The sequence below is a fragment of the Gigantopelta aegis genome, chromosome 3, assembly GCF_016097555.1.
Source record: "Gigantopelta aegis isolate Gae_Host chromosome 3, Gae_host_genome, whole genome shotgun sequence".
Taxonomy (NCBI): domain Eukaryota; kingdom Metazoa; phylum Mollusca; class Gastropoda; order Neomphalida; family Peltospiridae; genus Gigantopelta; species Gigantopelta aegis.
Window position 1 is genome coordinate 58,325,920 of NC_054701.1, and position 20,910 is coordinate 58,346,829.

Below are 20,910 nucleotides of genomic sequence, written 5' to 3' on the forward strand. Positions count from 1 at the left end.
TCCAAGAAACAAAATTACAAAACGTATCTACAAGGCGGGATGTTAGAGTGTGGACATGACGCTCAGCGTTGCATTATGTTCACACATTACATGGATTACATGTAAATAAAACCAGTTAGTTACACATGTATGTGTATTTAATCCATGTATAGATCTTGCCTCATTCCTTCAACCTGTGTTAAATTCTAGATCAAAATGTCGTAACTGACATTTTCAAAGACATTTCAGGTGTAAAATGTAAGTACATTTATAGACCTGACACATAGGGTAAAACGTCCTAATTTCGGACGTAGCCGTAACTATGGTACACCCACTATTAAGTAGTTATCACTATTAACTGTTAATATGTTCGCATAACAACGACTATAACAAAATAACGTATTTTTCGAAAATTATTCAAATTTTGAAGTGTAGTTAAGAGGTTTTGTCATTTCGCCGACGATATAGCACTTTTATTAATCTCACTAGTCCAATGGTATGTTTCGAGAAACTTTACCTGCCTGGCGGAAATGTATCCTTAATGGGATGTCCAGTTATTTTGTCCGTAATCTCGGTGCAAACAAACCCACATGACTTTTAGTTCATCTGATGGACTGTATGCTGTTAAAAAGTAAGAACAGCCAATTACTAGGTGGCAGCTGGTTTCCTGTTTGTTAGTTCACCAAGGTAAACATTTACGGTCCGGGTTTTCAAAAAAACACAACAACAAACAAACATGTTGACATCTACGGCCCAGTAATAAACATCACGATAATAAATGATGGGCCGAAAAGTTTATCTTGATGAACTACTTATCTGTGTGGTCAACCGTATGTCCGACGCCATATAACCGAGCACGGCGGAGCTGGGGGTGGGGGGTGGGGGGTGGGGGGCTCTAGATTCTGAATAAAAAATATGATTGGTAATAAATCACCGAACCTCCCTAAAAACCGTATGTCCGACGCCATATAACCAAGCACGGCGGAGCTGGGGGGGGGGGGGGGGGGGGGGGGGGATCTAGATTCTGAATAAAAAATATGATTGGTAGTAAATCACCGAACCTCTCTAAAAACCGTATGTCCGACGCCATATAACCAAGCACGGCCGGCGGAGCTGGGGGTGGGGGGGGGGGTGGGGGGGGGGGGTTCTGATCTGAAAAAATATGATTGGTAGTAAATCACCGAACCTCTCTAAAAACCGTATGTCCGACGCCATATAACCAAGCACGGCCGGCGGAGCTGGGGGTGGGGGGGGGGGGGGGGGCTCTAGATTCTGAATAAAAAATATGATTGGTAGTAAATCACCGAACCTCCCTAAAAACCGTATGTCCGACGCCATATAACCAAGCACGGCGGAGCTGGGGGGGGGGGGGGGGGGGCTCTAGATTCTGAATAAAAAATATGATTGGTAGTAAATCACCGAACCTCCCTAAAAACCGTATGTCCGACGCCATATAACCAAGCACGGCGGAGCTGGGGGTGGGGAGGGGGGGGGGGGGGGGGGGGCTCTAGATTCTGAATAAAAAATATGATTGGTAATAAATCACCGAACCTCCCTAAAAACCGTATGTCCGACGCCATATAACCAAGCTCGGCGAAGCTGGGGGGGGGGGGGGGGGGGGCTCCAGATTCTGAATAAAAAATATGATTGGTAGTAAATCACCGAACCTCCCTAAAAACCGTATGTCCGACGCCATATAACCAAGCACGGCGGAGCTGGGGGGGGGGGGGGGGGGCTCTAAATTCTGAATAAAAAATATGATTGGTAGTAAATCACCCGAACCTCCCTAAAAACCGTATGTCCGACGCCATATAACCAAGCACGGCGGAGCTGGGGGGGGGACTCTAGATTTTGAATTTAAAATATTATAGGTAGTAAATCACCGAATCTCCCTAGAAACTCAGGCTGTTTGCGCCCTGTGACTCGGTAAGCCCCCAATCCCCAACCGCATTTTCTACTTGCTTCCGCCGTGCCTAATAACCGTAATTAAATTAAACAGTGTCGAGTGCTGGCTTCCGTCCTTGTACGCAGTAAGCATTGTTATAATTATATTAACGCATAGTGCACACATCCTCAAACTGCATCCTCTTTCTTGTCAGTGACACAGTTCAGTTCAACTTTATTTTCGTGTTTATATCCAATTAAGGTTTAAGCACGTTGTCCTGGGTACACATCTCAGCTATCTGAGCAGGGCTGTCTGTCCAGGACAGTGGGTTGGTTGTTTGTTGTTAGTGGTTAGTGAGAGAAAAGAGGGTGCAGTGGTCTTACGCCTACCCACTGAGTCGTTAAAACTCGTTCTGGGTGGGAGCCGATACCGAGCTGCGAACACAGTACCTACCTACCAACGCCACTATAACAATTCAAAATATATAGTGGCCCCTCAGTGGAAAATCGTATCACGACAACACTGCATTCCCGCTAAGTGTGTGGCCAGATCGGGTGATGGACAGGACGTAACCCAGTGGCAAAGCGCCCGCTTGATGGGCGGTTGGTCCTAGGATCGATTCCCGCCAGTAGGCGAATTGGTATATTTCTCGTTCCAGCCAGTGCACCACGACTGGTACATCAAAGGCCGTGGTATGTGCTATCCTGTCTGTGAGATGATACATATAAAAGATCCCTTGCTACTGATAAATTGTTTTTGCGGGTTAAAATTACCAAACGCTTGACATCCAATGGCCAATAATTCATATTTCAATGTGCTCTAGTGGTGTCGTTAAAATAAACAAACTTTAACTTGGCACGGTAGTGATGTACCAATTATTAGTTGGAAAATGTCCGAGTCAAACGAGGGATTTCAATAAAATCATCCCACCCCCACGTACGTGTGTAAACAACCATGTTTTATCAAAAATAGCGCATGGTGTTCTCACGAACGGGTGTGTACGATTATTATTTCTAACCTTTAGACAATTGTAGCAATATTTTGACACATGATCAGCTATTAAGCTAACTATGGATATGTAAAGAAAGCAAATGAATAATTCAAGGCATCCGATAGTAGTAACATAGCTAGTGGGAATAGTAGTATAGATGCAGGTTGTTTTTGTTTGTTGTTTTTTGTTTTGTTTTTGGGGTGTCTTTGTTTTTTGCCACACCTGGGTTGTGTCTTCAATCAACGAAACAGTATAACAGTTGACGGATGAGTTAAAGTTTGTCTTGTTTAACGACACCACTAGAGCATATTGATTATTAATCATCGCCTATTGGATGTCAAACATTTGGTTATTCTTACTCTTACAGAAAAAACCGGCTACATTTTTCCATTCGTAGCAAGGGGTTTTATATGCATTTCCCCACAGACAGAGAAGACATACCACAGCCTTTGATATACCAATCGTGGTGCACTGGCTGGAACGAGAAATAGCCCAATGAGCCCCACAGACGGGGATCGATCCCGAACCTACCGCGCATCAAACGAACGCTTTACCACTGGTCTTCGTCCCGACCCTTGTCGGATGAGAGAAATAATTTTATCTTAAGAACAAATATGTCAAAATGATATCCTGTTCATATTGTTTAATAGCCTCGGTGGCGGCGTGGTTAAGCCATCGGACTACAGGCTGGTAGGTACAGGGTTCGCAGCCCGGTACCGGCTCCAACCCAGAGCGAGTTCTTAAGGCCCAATGGATAGGTGTAAGGCCACTACACCCTATTCTTTCTCACTAACTACTAACCAGTAACAATTAACACTCTCCTGAACAGACAGCCCAGATAGTTGAGGTGTGTGCCCAGGACAGCGTGATTAAACCTCAATTAGATATAAGCACGAAAATAAGTTCTGTTCGCTTCAAACATGTATGGTGGTGGTGGATTTTTGGTTGTTATTTTTTTTTTTTTTTTTTAACTATTATTATTATTTTTGGGTTTTTTTGCGGGGTAAGCGAATACACTGTTGTGCTAAGTGTAATGGAAATACACATTCAGAGATGAGTGTGTGTGTGTGCGTGCGTGTGCGTTGCGTGTGCGCGTGCGTGTTTGTGTGTGTGCGTGCGTGCGCGCGCGCGTGTTTGTGTGTGTGTGTGTGTGTATGTGAAGTATAACGGAAATATGTTACATGTATATAAAAAGCTGTAATAATGATAAGTCTTCATACTGGCGGGGGGGGGGGGGGTATAGCTCAGTCGGTTGAGTGCTCGCTTGGGGTGCTTGCGTCGCAGAGTCGAACCACCTCGGTGAATCCTTTCAACTGATTGTTTTTTCTCGTTCCAACCAGTGCACCACAACTGGTTAAAAGCCGTGATATGTGATTCCCTGAATGTGGGAAAGTGCACATAAAAGATCCCTCGCTGTATTGGGAAAAATGCAGCGGGTTTCCTCTGTTAACTATATGTTAGAATTACCAAGTGTTTGATATCCGATAGCCGATGAATTATTAATCAATGTGTTTCAGTGGTGTCGTAGTTGTGTAGCCACTTTGACAATGGTGGTTTATTTTGTATTGAAAAATAATATATATATATTGCTGGCTTACTGTGATGTATATTATTACAGAACATTGTAATGCATGACTATCTTATCATCCTACAAAAAACAGGTAGATTTGTTTCTCTACTCTAGTTCTAAGACTAAACCAGCTCGCCAGAGGGCGTATTCTCTGGAATGGCACAAAATGGCTGCGCCCGTTATATACAATAGCCGTCACATTTAACCGTTTTATTAATTAAATATAATGATATACTTGTTAATATTAAGCAATAATGTGCATTATATATCGTTGAAAATGCACACCAGTCCAAAAGCCTTGCTTAAGCATTACTTTAAACAAATAAACTTCTTCTTACTAGCGGGTGTCAAAATACCTATTTGGACTGAGTTACTGTATACACGTGCTCGGGAAAGTGGCCAGTATGACTGTAAATTTCATACTATGTACTTTTAAATCTGATTTCTGAGGATATAACAATAAAAAGTTAGTTTATTTATCCACACCACTAGATAACATTGATTTACTAATCATTGGCTACTGGATGTCAAAATGTTCTCCTTTTTTTTTGTAATTCTAACCATAGGCGTACGGGCTCCCATTTTTGTACGGGGGTGGGGGTGGGGGCGGGGGGGGGGTGGGTGGGTGGGGGGGGGGGGGGGGGGGGGTGGGGGGGTGGGGGGGGGGGGGGGGGGGGGGGGCAAGCTGGCTTTTGCCCGAATTAAACGAAAATGTCCGAATCTGAATAATTACATTTATTCATATTATCATTACTACCAAACAGCTAAATAGGGTTGCAAACGATTCACTACACATTTTCACATGGAATACAACTAATTTTGAGGGTAGAATGATGGAAATATATGGTAGAAGGTTAGCACATTTTGCCCGAATATCTGTATTATTTCTGCCCGAACAACTGCTCCCCCTTGCCCCCATCTCATACGCTTATGATTCTGACAGATAGTCTTAGAGAGAAAACCTGCTACATTTTCCCATAGTATTAATGGAATATATTATGCATCATACAGACAGGTAGTAAATCACATGCCACGGCCTTTAATATACCAATCGAGTTGCACTGGCTGGAACGAGAAATAGCCAAATGGGTCCACCGACAGGGATCGATCCTAGACCGAGCGCATTACCAGTGACCTACGTCCTGCCCCTAACGACAAAAAAGCACGTGATTGCTACACTTGAATGAGTTAAAGTGGAAGAGCCTATTTTTGAAACCCTACGGTGTATTTTTAACTTAGATCCAGGCACGTGTGTGCGTGCGTGCGTGCGTGCGTGCGTGCGTGCGTGTGTGTGTGTATGTGAAGGAAATGGTTTATTTAACGACGAAATCAGCACATTTTATTTTCGGTTACATGGTGTCGGATATATGGTTAAGGACCACACAGATATTGAGGGAGGAAACCCGCTGTTGCCACTTCATGTGCTACTTTTATATGCACATCCCATAGACATGATAGCACACACCACGGCCTTTGATTTAACAGTCGTGGTACACTGGCTGGAACGTGTGTGTGTGTGTGTGTGTGTGTGTGTGTGTGTGTGTGTGTGTGTGTGTGTGTGTGTGTTTGATGTTAGTGAAGGCGATGTAGTAACTTGCTCTCTCTCTCTCGCGCTCTCTCTCTCTCTCTCTCTCTCTCTCTCTCTCTCTCTCTCTCTCTCTCTCTCTCTGTCTCCCTCACCTTTTTGGGGCGAGTGGGAGTATTTAAAATTTAATTTAATTGTTGTTGTTTCTTTTACTGTTTCAAAATCGTTAATATCATATGATGTCACTTTTTTTTTGATATGTGATGTAAATGGTGGAATGCGTGTCGACACAGTGAGAAGAAACCGCAAGTGTTGGTAGATTTGTTCTGACGTTAGCCGGTGTGATGTGTCTTCTATATAATATGACACCACGCGGGGACAGCTATAAAAAGAAGTAGATCTGCGAGCACGCTCTTGGTATGTCGTTATTTAGGATGCGTGCCTGCACGTCTTCCTAATGGGCTAACAAACTACCCCGCACATTCTGTCATAAAGCTCGCTGTATGACAAGCAGCCACTCAATACCGCCAGTGTGTGCTGTAATTGGAGCGTGGCTGGGGATGACGGAGATGACGGAGATGCATCCCCGCTGTCATCACCATCACTTATCTGTAACGCAGGCTTTCCTTCCACCTCATCACAATGATGGTGAAATTGCAGCGCGCTCGCTATCGCCGACAGAACAAAGGTGTTCTCACAAGTGTGGATTCTATATCTAGATACTATAGTATTCTAAATTATGTTATACCGACATGAAGAGATTACAAAACCAAAGTTATGCGAGTCCGCATAAAAGTGGAACAAGGGGAGGGGTATTCAACACATTGTAGCAACTGATACCCTACGGGGGCGGATACAGAAAGTTTACGAAGGGTTGGGGTCATGGAAGGGGCTCAGACATGTGGTGGTTGGAATGTTGGGACTAAATGTGAGCGAGATGCAGTCTCCAGTATTAGATTTGCTCCCACTCCCAAACTACATTATATTTGGTCGAAGATAACCCCAAATTAAAATGCTATCAACGCCCGGATTGTTACGGTAGTGAGCACACAATTATATATAAAGTATGAGTACATATAAAGGACATTCATATCATTAAAGATCGGTAAAAAAAAAAAAAAAAAAAAAAAAAAAAAACCTCTTAATAGTACAATTGCAATATAGTATGAATCTTGTGAAATGGACCCTGAATGAGCTATATTTCGCTGGCGTTACAGATGTCGCACCGTCGCAAATTAACTAAATGTTGTCAAAAGTGTGACAAAGTTTGTGGTTTTGTGTTCTAATTACAAACAAGAAGGATTATTTCCACAGTGTCCATGCGACATACGCACAATCCAAGTGTTTTATTCGGATAGACACCCCTTGCACGCGCATCATCCGGTCACGTGCTTCTCATTCTTCACAGGTGCTTCGTCTTTGAGTTGAGTTGAGTTGAGTAGGAATATTACCAAATATAGCGCAATTGATTTTTTTGTTTAACCTTGTTTTCCCATTTGGCTATTTCTCGTTCCAACCAGTGCAGCAGGGCTGGTATATCAAAGGCCGTGGTGTGTGCTGTCCTGCCTGTGGGATGGTGCATATAAAATATCCCTTGCTACTAATCGAAAAATGTAGCGGGTTTCCTCTAAGCCTGTATGTCAAAATTACCAAATGTTTGACATCCAATAGCCGATTACTAATAAATCAGTGTGCTCTATTGGTGTCGTTAAACAAAACAAACTCATTTTACCTTGTTTCAATCATTAATTATTTAAATTTGAAATGAAATATCTCAGAGGCGGATCTAGGGGGACCCCAGGGCCCGCTCCCCCCCCCCTAAATTTTGAGATAGTTATAATTTTATTATATATTAATTTTCATTTTTTTACGATGCCCCTCCACACCTTCCCCAAAGTTCCCTTGGCATTCCACTTCATGTCACTGCTCCCCCCCCCCCCCCCCCCCCCCAATGGATTTTCTGGATCCGCCAATGTATCCTCTACGGGTTTTTTAACAGTATATCATAAATATTCACTACTCATGTACTAAAATTAATAATATCAGTTTTTTAAAATCAAACTGGCAGTAACCCACTTCCCCCTCCCCCCCAAAAAACAGAAAAACAAAAACCACACACACACACACACAAACCACACACAAAAAAAACCCCACCCACACAATGACTCTATTAAAGACATATTTGAGCTGACAATTTGCATAAATAAATTACTACAAGTACGTGCGTACTGTAACGGACAACACAGCAGGACACCACGGTTTGCTTCACACTAGCAACTGTCAAATACAGCAAGTGTAGTACTGCATGACCGGCGTCGGTGGTGTCGTGGTTAAGCTATCAGACATAAGGATAGGTGTAAGACCACTACACCCTGTTCTCTCTCATCAACCACTCACCACTAGCAACTACTAACTCACTGTCCTGGACAGACAGCCCAGATGGCTGAGGTGTGTGCCCAGGACAGCGTGCTTGAACATTAATTGGATACAAGCACGAAAATAAATTGGAAGAAAAGAAAAGAATACCGCACGGTCTTAACAAAGGCGTGATATTTGTTCATTAAGCGTCACCACTGCGTTTCTTTTATGTCTACCATGTGTTTTTAAATAAGGTAATAAAATGAATCCGGTATGACAATGCAAGATGCACCGGCTGAAGTCATTGTAATTGTCACAGGGGGATTTTGAATTGTTATGAACATTTTTGAAATTCCAAACGAGTGACATACTATTTGGTTTAATGTCACTTGGCAGCGGTTTTATTGTTAAGAAATGTGAACGGGTGACCTGGAGATAATTATCTTAGTCAATTGTGTTTGGTGCATGGTTTCAAAAACCCATCTTTAATTCGTACAGTTGACAACGAATCTGTCAACGGAAGGGAGGAAGGAAAGAATATTTTTATTTAATGACGCACTCAACAATTGTTTTTTTATTTACGGTCATATGGCGTCAGACATATGGTTAAGGACCACACAGATATTGAAAGAGGAAACCCGCTGTCGCCACTTCATGGTTTACTCTTTTCGATTAGCAGCGAGGGTCCCACAGACAGGGTAGTACATACCACGGCCTTTGTTACACCAGTTGTGGAGGACTGGCTGGAACGAGAAATAGCCCAATGGGCCCACTGACGGGAATCGATCCCAAACCGACCGCGCATCAAGCGAGCGCTTTACCACTGGGCTACGTCTCGCCCCCGGCATAAGAAGAACATACATAGTCTGATTTCGACAAGATGGTTTGTTAGAGGATACAAACAACAGGAGACCATTTCTTTATACATATATAAATACAAATATATATAATGAATGTTATTACAGTATAGAGGTATGTGTATTAACAATATAGATACATTCCGTTATGTAACAGGGTGTATACTACCAAATCAGATCCCATAGACGACTAAAGGCATATAAATTGTATACAGTTTTCTACAAATGTAAAATGTCATATTAAGCAAACTGAATATGCGCTATAGGGTGTGTGCTACCAAATCAAATCCCATAAAAAAAACAATAGTAACAGGAGTGGTTAAAACTCCCACCTGCAGCGTATCAGTTGACATAAACACCACGGATATAAATACCACCACCCCGAACCCTTAAAGTGAATCAGAAAAAAAGTGTCACGCTGCTCATTTCAGAGATAACGGGTAGCGTCTATGACATTCCTAGTTCCGCACAGAATGTTAGTACTTTTTTTACAGGTACCCCATACATGTTTCAAGCACAAGGCTACTTGACACAGTTGTACTAGATGAATTAAAATTGCATAAATATTTTCCCAGATGAAACTATTTTTTATATATAACCAACACAGGACTTGTGGTGTTAACTTCTCTATGAATAGTTGGGTGCACCTCGAACTTTGACCCAGCCGGAAGTTATTTGCTTTAGTACTACCAACAGAGTAGAGATGTATTGTAAAATATAAATATTCAGAATATTTCAGCTATAACTGTGAACTTTACATTTCGTGATATTACTGTATATGAATATGAATATTTAGTGCATTTCAGTTTTTATAAATGTATATGACTGGATGGATGGATCGATCGAGCGATCGGCCAGTCAATTAATCAGTCAGTCAATCAGTCAGTCAGTCAATCGGTCGGTCGGTCGGTCAATCAATTAATCAGTCGGTGAACAAACGAACCCACAATGCATTCAAGCAAGCAACCAAACAATGAATGAATTAATGTTTAACGACACCCCAGCACGAACAATACATCGGCTATTAGGTGTCAAACTATGGTAATGCAAATAAATAAAGTGATGATCAACATCAATATAAAAATTCAAGACTTAAACAAAAACAGTGTAAAGAACTGTGCAAAAACACAAATATCACAGAATTTTACGGATACTGAATTTTACTCAAAACTTCAATTTTGTGCTGTATTGACCATTCTCAAAGAGAATGTTACACCCCTGCACCACGGTGAGGTTACAGCACGCGCAGGAGCAACCAAACAAATTACCAACGAATGAAGGAAAGAAGGAAATGTTTTATTTAATGACGCACTCAACACATTTTATTTACGGTTATATGGCGTCAGACATATTATGGTTAAGGACCACACAGATATATAGAGAGACGAAACCCGCTGTCACCACTTCATGGAATATTATTTTCGATTAGCAGCAAGGGATCTTTTACATGCACCATCCCACAGACAGGATAGTACATACCACGGCCTTTGTTACACCAGTCGTGGTGCACTGGCTGGAACGAGAAATAGCCACAATGGGGCCACAGACGGGGATCGATCCTAAACCGACCGCGCATCAAGCGAGCGCTTTACCACTGGGCTACGCCCCCCCCCCCCCCCCCACGAATGAAGTAAGAAACAAACCAACTAGCAATTAATGTACATGCATTGTACATTGATTGGTTAGATGCATGGATTAATGATGAATGAATGAATGAATGAATGAATGAATGAATGAATGGAATGGATGGATGGATGGATGGATGGATGGATGGATGGATGGATGAATGGAATAGATTTAGTAATCATGCACACATTATTAAATTTGCAATATCTGTTTGCTGTTTAAACTTTTAATAAATGCCAACAACAACAACAACAACAACAACAAAAAAAACCCATCCTTACTTGGTATTCTTGAAATTCACCCAAGTCTGAAAGTTGTTAAATCTAGTAGTGTAACTAATACATTTATAAGCATTCAGCAAGCACATGAACAAAGACTTTTGGTCAAGACATATTAACCTTTACTGGTCTCCTATCCCAATTTTGTCTTATCTTGTCTTATGCAAGGCAGACGTGAACATCGTATGTATTGTATTATACCAGGTTTGGATGTGATCGAATCCACATTATCTCTTAAAGCATTGCAGTTAACATTTCAACATCCGTTTACGGTCACAGTTTATTTGTGCTGTGTCACGCACGGTAGTTAGATATACGACATATTGGTGACAACTATCAACTCATGCGATGAACAGACAAAACATGATCGGGTGTTATAGAATAAGGTGACGAGTGTATCTGTTGCTCGTTAATGTCAAAACAATAGCCTCGCTTTTAGTCCGATTATCTTGACATGTGTCCTTGAATTATTAGCGCGTCACGCAAAAAGCCACACACACAGAAATAAAATAAATAAATAACAAATCTATATCTTTGATTTTAAAATGGAATAAAAAGACGCACAAAATATCTTCATGACAACACAATATCGGTTCCATCCTAATATAATATAAATAGTAAACTATTTTACTACCATTCAACTGACTGGGTTTTGTCTTCGTTTCAACCAATGCACCACAACTGGTTAAAGGCCGTGATATGTGCTTTCCTGTCTGTGGAAAAAGTGTATATAAAAGATCCCTTGTTACTAATGGAAAAATTGTAGCGGGTTTCCTCTGATGACTACGAGTCAGAATTACCAAATATTTGCAATCCAATTGTCAATGTGCTCTAGTCGTGTCGTTAAACAAAACAAACTTTTTAACTTTGACATCCACGACATATTTAATATTTATAATATTTTCAGTATTTAGAACATGACAAAATTCGTCTAGCGACTGACCGCGAGCACCCAACTTTCTGCATGGTTTAAAGGGATATTCCTGAGTTTGCTGCAAGTTTTAAGAAGTTATTGACTAACAGAGACTTTTTTAACGATTGTAATTACATATCAAATATATTTTTCTGCATAAAATATTAGTGGCTGTATATTAAACGTGTTTCTGATGGTTCTAATATTTGTACTAGGTTAAATTTCATTTTATTACGTAAAATATTGTTTTTTCGTACGTAGGAAATTATTTGAAGATAAAATCCAGTTTGGGCTTCTTACAAATATTAAGACGACCAGAAACACATTGAATATACAGACACTGATATTCTAAACAAGAAAATACATTTAATATGTAAGTTTAATCGTATAAATATTTTATTAGTCGGAAACATCGTAAAATGCAACAAACTCAGGAACAAACTCAGGAAAGTCCCTTTAATCTTACTGAATTACAGCAATGGGCTTTTAAAAGACATAAACATATGACTAAATTCCATATATAGGCCTACCAGTTGCGAAACACTGATGACGTCAACAGCGGCCTGTGATGTTCCCAAATGGACTTTTACTTTATAACCGATCTATTTTTCGTTAAATGTCATTTACAGAGAATCTGTAGTCTTTGTAACGGTAACCTGATTGAAGATGAAGTTCACGTGATTTTGTATTGTCCATCATACAATGATTTGCGGGTTAAATATATCAAAACGTATTATTGGAAGAAACCATCTACATTAAAATTAATTATGTTACGGTACTTAATATTCAAAATGTTAAGCAGCTTCGTAATCTAGGACGATTTCTTGTTGAAGCTATTAATCGTAGAGAACTGGCTGTTTTATAATCTGTCTCCATCCTTAACATACTAACTAAAACTTTATTGCGTCTCTTTTTTTCTGTTTCCTTTATTCTTTCTTTTCTCCATAATATTTATTTCTGTTCATATTTAAATTGCAAAAATATATTACTGTCGTAATATGTATGTATTTTGGAGAAGGCCTAGTAAGTTGTGTAACTTGTGTGTAATCCATTTGTTCTTTAAAAAGCAATAAAATATGTTTCAATCAATCAAACTAAAACTATCTGTCTCTTTCCTTAATTTGGGGCGGGGCGTGGCTTAGTGGTACAGCGTTTGCCTGATGCGCGATCGATCTAGGTTCGATCCCCGTTAGTGGACCCATTGGGCTATTTCTCATTCGTTCCAGTGCGCCACAACTGATGTAACAAAGGTAGTGGTATGGACTAAGCTGTCTGTGAGATGGTGTATATAAAAAGTCCCTTGCAGCTAATCGAAAAGAGTAGCCCATGAAGTGAAGACAGCGGGTTTCCTCTCTCAATATCTGTGTGGTCCTTAACCATATGTCCGACGCCATATAACCGTAAACAAAATGTTTTGAGTGCGTCGTTAAATAAAACATTTCCTTCCTTCCTATCCTTAATTTCTTTGTACATCAAAGGCCGTGGTATGTGCTATCCTGTATATGAGGTGGTGCATATAAAAGAGCCCTTGCTGCTAATCTAAAGAGTAGCCCATGAATTGAAGACAGCGGGTTTCCTCTCTCAATATCTGTGTGGTCCTTAACTATATGTCCGAGCCATATAACCGTAAATAAAATGTGTTGAGTGCGTCGTTAAATAAAACATTTCCTTCCTTCATTCTCCCTTCCTTAATTTCTTACAAACAATTGTGTCCATCCTAAGTATGTTTTTCTCAGATGTACGCGTACTGTTATACCTCTATTATTAACATAGTGTATATTGAATCGCACGTCGCCATTGTAAGGTAAATAGAATGCACATCCCTGTAAGCAACTTATTTTGGTAAATAAAATAAAAATTAAAAATTAAAAAACCTATTTCAGTCATTCACCAACACCGCCAAACTAACCACCCACCACTCAGCCACTCACCCCTTCATTCATTCATTCATTCATTCATTCATTCCCTCACCCATGCATTCACTCATTGTAGTCTGGTGGTCACAGTAAACAACAATGCTCAAACGTTAATACTCCCTAGGGCACGTCAGGTTATAAAGTTGCTTCCCCTGTGACAAGTACAAGACGCGGACTCTATTTCTAACAGATTCATTCCAGAATAAAACCCAGCGTGCCTTAAGAGCAGCGACACACAAAGACAACTTCCACTGAAATTAAAGGCATGGTTCTTTAGGCAGCTATAACTGGCCCACCTGTTTCATATATAAGGCCGTTGTATGTGTTATCCTGTCTGTGAGATGGTGCATATAAAAGATCCTTTGCTACAAATGGAAAACATTTAGTCGGTTTCCTCCCCAAGACCCCTGCGCGTGCTGTAACCTCACCGTGGTGCAGGGGTGTAACATTCTCTTTGAGAATGGCCAATACAGCACAAAATTGAAGTTTAGAGTAAAATTCAGTATCCGTAAAATTCTACGATATTTGTATTTGTATTTTTGCACAGTTCTTTACACTGTTTTTGTTTAAACCTTGAATTTTTATATTGATGTTGATCATCACTTTATTTATTTGCATTACCATAGTTTGACACCCAGTAGCCGATGTATTTTTCGTGCTGGGGTGTCGTTAAACATTCATTCATTCATTCATTCATTCATTCCTCCCCAAGACTATATATATATATATATATATATATATATATATATATATATATATATATATATATATATATATATATATATATATATATATATATATCAAAATTACCAAATAGTTTGACATGCAATAGCCGATGATTAATAAAGCAATATGCTCTAGTGTTGTCTTGAAACAAAACAATTTTTGGTCTAAGGTTATAGGGTTATCGACAGGTCCCTCGTACTTTGACCGGTACGTAACGCTCGAGTAAACCAGTCCATAAAGCACGTTGATTGGTCATTTCGCCCCGGGAAAGGTAAACCACCGTTGGGTAGGACGGTCACGTCGTCAGTTTCAATTTGCGTCGTGCTTTGATGAAAATGACATTAACAGCCTGGTTAAGTGTTCTGTGAAAACGAGCGTTGTGTAAATGATCGCCGCATAAGGTCCACTCAACACGTGCTTCGAGTACGCAACACTTCTTCATACACGAGTTCAATATATCCGAGGCTATCCTCAGGCGTGTCGTATTTCACTAATGCATTTCAACAAAAGTCATAATTGTTGATAGACATCTTTATATTTGTGGTCGGATTATGGAGGTCAAACACACGAAACCCTTACCAGTGAGACCACCTACCTAGAATTACATCTATAGTTATGATTGCGTGCGTCCCTCTTCCGTTGTAATCCGTTTAAACGCCGAGTCTTTATAATACCTATAGTCCGTCCCTTCCTCCTACAAACATGTTTTATTTTTGTAAATAATTTCAGTTTGGTTTGACGTAAGAAGAAAAGTAAAAGTGTTGTGTGAAATTTAGAAAAGAATCGGCTCAGAAATAAATAATTTGTAGTAAATTTCATAGTATGAAAAAAGCGTTCCCTGTGGAAGGACTATTTTTATATTGCATTGCATCGCACTGACACGTACACAGACGGATGTTTTATGGATATAAGTAATTAGAATCTGTTCTAATGAGTGAAGACGCAGAAAATGTACTTGTCACTGGGGATAGTGGAGTGCGTGCTCAGTGAAAACAGACAGACAGACAGACAGAGAGACAGACAGACATACTGAGACAGATATAGAGAATTCTACATAAGTGGCCGTTGGATGTCATTTATCTTACACGATTTTTAAAATTTTAAGCAACGAGTTGTAAAATAAATGCAGTTAGGTCATCATGTATAGAGTAAAACTTGACAGGACCAACCTGGCAGTGTGAAATAAATGGTATCTGACTAACACGAATGTAGTATTCTATTTCTTACACATCCTCAAAAACCAGGTTTAAAATAAATATAAACGTCTTATGTTATTAAAAACAAATTTACGGCATTCACGCGGCAGTTAACAGGTATGCGTCTCACGGTAATTCGTTTCAAGTTAACTTACACGTTACAGAACAATTTCTGTTGCACTTAGTTCATTAGATGGTATGGCTGTGTTACAGGGTCATCACCGTGGAGCAACCAGTCACAAGTCTCAAAAGTGACCTCCAACATAACTGTGTTATAGACAATATTTCCGATAACTCGAACAGATTTCAGAACGTAATAAACCCTTACTATTAAATTTGCGAACAAAATAATATCTCTGTTACTGACGTAAAATGAAATTAACGTCTGTAGGTATACACGTCCTAGCAAATACAAATAAATTAAGCATGCAAGAATACGGATTCATTCCTAAGGAATGAGGATCTGATATGACTAATAGTACTCTTCCTAGAAATCAAGGTCCTTGCCTCCTCGGTTTCTATGAAGTTGCATTATTTTGTTTTTACTATTGGTTTTACCAACACCCTGATAACAATATCATTATGGGAAATGCCATAGAGATAACATTGACTAATACGATAATTATGTAACAATTTATGGTAAACCATGTTGATATTTTTAAAGCAGTTCACAACTGTTCCATAAACACTCATGTAGTCAGTCCAGAAGCTATCATTTTTATTCTCGATCCGTCTGTCTATTCCTGGAATGATCTGCCTCGGGTAGTGGCGTCACCACAAAGAGAGTGTCTTATATTTGCCATCACAAATAACCGGAACGCTTGTCATCAGGTGACATAAATATGTCACGTAAACATTATTTTTGATCCACGATCAAATGACAGAATTGTCAGGAAACGTGTGAGGAACAATATGCGAAAACCTTTTTAAAACATTCTGTTTTGTGAAGAAAAAAACCCTCGACATTTGAGACTTTGCAAAAGACAATAACGTGGGGAAGGTGCGGTGCACATTTTATGATGACCCATGGTTTTCTGCCGCCACATAATAAACATTTACCGATCCAGGGACAAACTAACGGAGAATATAAATCTCTCAGCGCTGGGCGACTACGTAAGAATGCCGTATTTAGTTATAACTTTTCCCTTTGAAGTTGATTGTTGAAATTTGAGTCATTAAATGTTTACAGTGCATTCGAACTCTGTATAAAGGACTCCTTTGTACAACAATCACCTGCCAATAAAATGCTCTTCGGTGCATTTTGTTCGTTCACAAATGCGTTACATGTTTTAACTTTAAATAAAGACAGCGTGCCTATGTAGTGTGTGTCATAAGTCTTTTCTCAGCTGAATTAGTTTTAATTTAGAGCATTTATTGTAAATACTATGGTAATAAGAAAATATTATCTTGATCTATGAGTCATAGATGGTTAAGACACATTATATTTTATTCTTTGATTACTCGGTTGTTTGTTTTTATTTAAAAAAACAAAACAACCTGAGATAGGTATTACACTGGGTGGAGGTGTGTTTAGTTGGTTGTTTTGTCTGTGTGTGCGTGCATGTGTGTGTGTGTGTGTGTGTGTGTGCGTGCGCGCGCGCGCGTTGGTTGTTGTGTGTATGTGTGTGTGTGCGTGCGTGCGATCATGAGTAAGCTTGCAGATTGGGGATATAGCTGAGAGCTGCATTTAGTTCTGTACCAACACCTGCCAGTTCTTGTATGAAAAAGCGTGGATACATTTTAAACTATTTGAAAGTTCTGTATTGTTCTGGTTTGTTAATTAGTGTAAGTCGATTGTATTTTATTTTATTGGATTAGTCTTGACCAGGTACCGGCTCCAACCCAAAGCCAGTAAGTCTACTACACCCTCTTCTCTCTCTCTCTCTCTCTCTCTCTCTCTCTCTCTCTCTCTCTCTCTCTCTCTCTCTCTCTCTCTCTCTCTCTCTCACTAACCAACTAACAACTAACCCACTGTCGTGGACAGACAGCCCAGATAGCTGAGGTGTGTGCCCAGGACAGCGTGCTTGAACCTCAGTTGGATATAAGCACGAAAATAAGTTAAAAGAAAGAAAGTAGATGTAAATGTGATTGTAAAACATAGGTGTTTTCTGAATTGTTGTGCATTTGAATATTTAAAAAACCTTGTTTAAAACGGACATTGTTTAATAAAAGATAATTGTACATATGAAATGCTGCCTTGAATAAGATGTGACATTGTTTTGATTACGATATACCTGTTGTATTCCAGTAGCTGGTGATAACGACGATGATGATCGTAAATGATGAAGAGTGATGACAGTGATGTTGATGATGATGTTGTTGTTGTTGTGTTGTTGATGATGATGATGATGATGATAAAGAGTGGTGATGATGATGATGATAGTGATGATGATGATGGTGATGTTGTTGATGATGATGATGATGATGGTGATGATGATGATGATGATGATGAAAATATGATGATGTTGACGGTGATCAATAAATGGTCATATCAACGATGGTGATGACAGTGATGGTCAGTGAATGACGATAATGATGTCGATGATGATGGTGAACCGTAATAAATATGATGGTGATTGGTGAATATTAATGACAATGATGATGATGATGAAGATGATGATGATGATACTGATGATGATGATGATGGATTTATGTTGATGATGAATTGTGAAAACTGATAACTGGTGGAAAAATTTAACATTTTAACATTTAAATTTTGAAAATTAATAATGAGATTTTAAAAACATTTATTTTATAATAATCTGTGATATATTTTAAAGTTGGTATCAACATAAGTGATAGGTATTACTAATAACGTACAGGTGAATGGAATGAGTATATGTATTAGCAGGAGAGGCATTCAGGTGTGTAAATAATTATGTAGAAAATTACTCTTTAATTTGCGTTTTCTTTTGTGGACCTGACTATGAAGTGGACATATGTATATTGTCTATACGGGGAACAGGCCTACAATGTGAATCTGTAATCAGCCTTTATCGTGAGGCAGATAACACCCAATATTTGACTGAATTGTGCACGTTTGGTTAAAAGGATGAAACATCCGTTGGTTTGCAGGGAGGATCTACAAATGCACCCACCCCCTTCTAATGGGACAGCCCATAACATAGATTGTGGACTTTTGGTTAAAAACATGAAACTTGGCACATATATATCTTGACTTTTGGTTAAAAACATGAAACTTGGCACATATATATCTTGACTTTTGGTTAAAAACATGAAACTTGGCACATATATATCTTGACTTTTGGTTAAAAACATGAAACTTGGCACATATATATCTTGACTTTTGGTTAAAAACATGAAACTTGGCACATATATATCTTGACTTTTGGTTAAAAACATGAAACTTGGCACATATATATCTTGACTTTTGGTTAAAAACATGAAACTTGGCACATATATATCTTGACTTTTGGTTAAAAACATGAAACTTGGCACATATATATCTTGACTTTTGGTTAAAAACATGAAACTTGGCACATATATATCTTGACTTTTGGTTAAAAACATGAAACTTGGCACATATATATCTTGACTTTTGGTTAAAAACATGAAACTTGGCACATATATATCTTGACCCATTACAAAAAATTTCAGATATGGACCCAAGAGCCAGCAGCGCCCCCTGTTGGCCAGGAAGGATCTACAAATGCCCTTAACTTAACCTAAAAGCTTTTAACAATACCGGTATTGACAGAAGTTTCAGCTTTTTTTTCTTTTTTTCTTTTTTTTTTCTTTTCATTATCAAAAGTGGGTTTTATTATTATTATTATTATTATTATTATTTTTATTATTTTTATTGTCCCCAGAATATAAAATGGCAGTGTCAGGGTTGGGGTGCCCTGAGCTCACTGTCTCACAATATTTTTAAAATTTCATATGATATACACAGTTTTATATACATACATATAAATGGAAAAATATATACACACGAATAGATATAATCCGCACACTTTATGTATATTGTTGTTGATATTTTGTTTGGGGTTTTTTTAATTAATTTTTTTTAATTATTATTATCTGGGGCCAAGACAGTATAATGAAAAGATGTGTGAAGGAGTATAAAGTGCGAAGAAGGTATTTTAGAAATAAATATATCTCAATATTTGATAGATTTAATAAACTTTTATGATGTTTGAAATAAATTATACCACTGCTCCCATACTGTCTTGAAATCTTCATAATTACCATTTTTATATAAGATACATTTTTCAGTTTCCAACTTTTCTTTAATTATAGTTTTTAAGGCAGAGAAGTTTAATTTTTGTTTTTGTATTTTCATGGAATAAATATAATATTTTATGTTAATAATTAACCAATTTATTGCATATGTATTTGTTTTTTTAAGCAGACCCAAAATGGCAATATGTTTATCTATAATTATGCACTCTTCTATAGTATTGAATATCCAGTTTATAATATTTTTCCAAAATTCTTTAACATAACAACAATAATAAAATAGATGTTCAATTGTCTCTGGCATACGATTACAAAAAGTACATTTATTTGAATTTATATAATGTATTGTATATAGAAATATGTTAGTAGCGAGAAATCTGTGTAGACTGTTTATATTGAAATCAACGTAAAGTTGTATCTCTAACGCATTTAAATGGTATATTGTAAAATATATTCCATTCTGCTGGTGAATAACAAAAACCTTTATTTTTATATTTTAATTGAGACTTTGGAATGGCTTTTGTGTAGCATAACAATTTATATATTTCTCTACATCCCGTTTTGTCTTTACGAAGTTGTTTTAGCTTGTGGGGGTAGACTGGTTTTTCGTTTGTAATTGACTCGTTTATTTCATCATTATGTTTTCCATATATTCCTATGAAATATTTCACTGCATTAATTAAAGAAGCATACTCTAGAAAGTTTGTTTTTATATTAAATTTTGCAATAAAATCGCATAAATTTAGAAATCCTCCATCAGTATTAACTAAATCTCTAATGAAACAAACTCCCTTTTCTGCATATTTTTAAAATAAAAAATAGGCTTCTTATTTTTTAATATTTTACTGTTAAACCAAATGTTTATACCAGCTATATCGTTTTCATTTTCT